We start from the raw sequence: 2868 nt of genomic DNA, 5'->3' as shown, positions 1-2868 counted from the left end.
CATTAATATTTTCAGTTGCATAGCCGAATCACAGGGCTCATTCTGGTTTCCTTGCCTTTTGTGATTCCTGATTATCTTCCATCCTCAATGATGGAAATCCTAGCTCTAATTATTCTTAATATGTTTACTTATTTGATTATCCTCCTTGTGGAAAACCAAACTCCCTTTGCTGCTCCATCCCGCTCTTTTGCTAAGACTCTCTGCTCATCCTGCATGATGGTGATACCCTCAAAAGACTCACTATCACTACCAAGCCTGCCACCCTTTGTGGATGCCACCCTCACAGCACATTCCTGGCACACTTTCTTATTGTTATGGTGGCCCCCTGCCTCTGGAATCCAATATCACAGTCTTAGCTTCCTGTGTTGATACCTTGTTTGTTCGTGCAAGGCTGTCATATGCTGGTACTTCTTTCCTATTATCAGGGTCTAATGCTGCTCTGTGATGCCTTCTACTCGAGTGCTCCCTTCATCACTAGTGTTTCGGGACTGCTTTCTGGATTCCTAATCATTTCTCGAGTGCTTGCTCTCCTTTTACTCTGTTCAGGCTCTGATAATCCTATAGGATATTGCTATGACGCAAATGTCTTAGAGACATTCTGACACACAAGGCTGCTGTATACTTTTAAGAAGTCCTCTCATATGGCAGTTTATAAGAAACCCTTGCCTTCAGCCATCTTGCCTAGCAGACACTGTCCTAACTCTGCTCAATTTTTATTTGACTGTAGTGAATAACTTTACTCCGCTCCATTCTAGTCAGAGACCCCTGTTCTGGTATCTAATCATCCTTGCAACGAATTATTTGGGGGAAGAAACAAAAAGAGTATTTGAAGACTTTGTTAAGGATTTACTATTATTTTGTAAACATTCAATTGGAATATAAAAAACTTTGGCATGTTTAGCAGAATTGTGTGTAAGATCCATCTTCTCTTTAAGTTTAAAATTATATACCCCCTTCTTCTGGAATTATTGTTTAATAGAAAAGGATATTAATGTAATAGTTGGTGCTTGAGAGTTAGTGGCTCCTATTCAAGTGCATGCAGGAATGCCCATTGGTGGTCTGTTGTGAATAATATCAGATGTTGTATTCTAGCCCAAGCTTCCTTTTAGTTGGCTTACCTTTTCAAAGACCACAAGATTTGCTTATTTATGCTCAATGTCAAGCTTTCCTCTGGAGTTCTTCATGGAATAGGCTGAGACTTCATCAGATCTGCCTGGGAGTAGAAGGCCTGCTCTCTTCTTCCTCCACCCTGTCAGACTTGCCCCTGATCCCATAAGCCTCCAGCACTAGATAGTTGCAACATCCTATTTTGATAGGGTTTCTTCATGCAGAAATACTAAAGAGACCACTAAGAAAAATCCAGAATTTAGATGACAATAAACATTCTATTATATATTTAACTGATGTTATCTGTCAAGGATTATTCTATGTCTGAAGAGCATAAAGATGGATGAGACTTGGTTCCTGACCTCATAGATCTCAGATTATAACTAAGAAAGCACATACATATCTGCAAAAAATGTAGAGAAGAGTTACTTGAATATATTAATTTTTATTTTTTAAACATTTTTCACTAGGAGTTTGGAGGCTAACAGACAAAGGTAACAGTTCACAACTATATAATAAGTTACAAAAACAAAGCAGAACAAAATAAAACAAGCCCAGGACTTAAACAGACCACTTTCTTGGGATAATAGGAAATCTTCTATATGAGTGATACCCACTGTGCAATAAGGAAGGGCTCAGGGTGTGAACTGCACCTGTATGAAATATTTAATGATTTTGTTACTTGAATTTAGAACAATTAACTAACACCATGTGTGTTCTCATTTTCAAATTAAAACTAGGATAATGATGCTAATAGATCACTTTTCACAGCTGTTGGCGAACCTGTGAAGTGTCTTCCTCATGAAGAAATAACACCCACATGAGGAATTTTAAGTCATGGTCAGTCATATTACACTTTGGCTGTATTTTTTTTTCCCAATTACAGACCCACTCATTAAGAAATTTTTAAACTGATAAGAACAGATACTGCACCTGATCTTAGCCAAAAGGCTGAGAAGAGATTTTTAAAAGATTAATTATATGTAACTCAGAAAAAAATCACAACTGGTTGGTGGGAACAGTATTCCTAAAATAGAGGGGAAAGGTAGGCTTTCAAAATAGGCGTGCCAATGACTAGATATCAGTGGAAAGGAAGATGACAAAATGTCCAGGTCCACTGCATAAGACATTGTCTGTCCTCAAGCACAAGGCCAAAACCCTATAAGAGGTTTAGCAGTGAGAATTTTACAGAAAGTTTACTGTTTTTATTTTAAAAGTAAAAACACACTACTCTGGAATAAATTAGGAATTTATGTAATATTAGCGATGTTACCATATTCCTCTACTGTAGAGTTATTATTATCCCAACTTTCTGTACTTTGGATTCTTTGGAGTCATAGGGAGGTCATGAAATAAGCTTCACTTTATACGCCTCTCATGCTTATGACCTCAGAACCACAAAGGGATAAGTCAAGAGTATCGAAGTCAGCTCCAATCCATATGCCTTGTATATGAGTATTGAAGTATGTAGAACATTCAGTAAATGTATGTAATTACTGTATGTCTGGCTGGCTGTATAGCTTAGTGGTAGAGAACTCACCGAACCTACATGGCCCTTGGATTTAATACCCAATACCACAAACAAGTAAAAAATATCATAAGGATCTATATTTTAGTGGAAAAATATTCCAAAGGGGGAAAAACCAACAATCAAGCACCATTTCTTCGATGATGAAAGATTTGAACAGAAGTTTGAGAAGAGTAACAAATAAGAGTTATAATGTTAGAGGTTTTTTTTCTTCTCTAGCAATGCTTTGTATG

General features: G+C 37.2%; 1 pseudogene; it reads right to left on the bottom strand.

Moving 5' to 3' along the window:
* Window positions 1–1858: 1858 nt before the first annotated feature.
* On the bottom strand, window positions 1859–2070 carry LOC126503616 (uncharacterized; annotated as a pseudogene).
* Window positions 2071–2868: the final 798 nt, after the last annotated feature.

The sequence above is a fragment of the Alexandromys fortis genome, unplaced genomic scaffold (assembly GCF_014885135.2).
Source record: "Alexandromys fortis isolate MF-2015 unplaced genomic scaffold, M_Fortis_MF-2015_v1.1 scaffold_2_1_26212458, whole genome shotgun sequence".
In the NCBI taxonomy this organism is placed as follows: domain Eukaryota; kingdom Metazoa; phylum Chordata; class Mammalia; order Rodentia; family Cricetidae; genus Alexandromys; species Alexandromys fortis.
The sequence above is the reverse complement of the archived record's forward strand: the minus strand, read 5'-3'. Positions and strand labels throughout refer to the sequence as shown.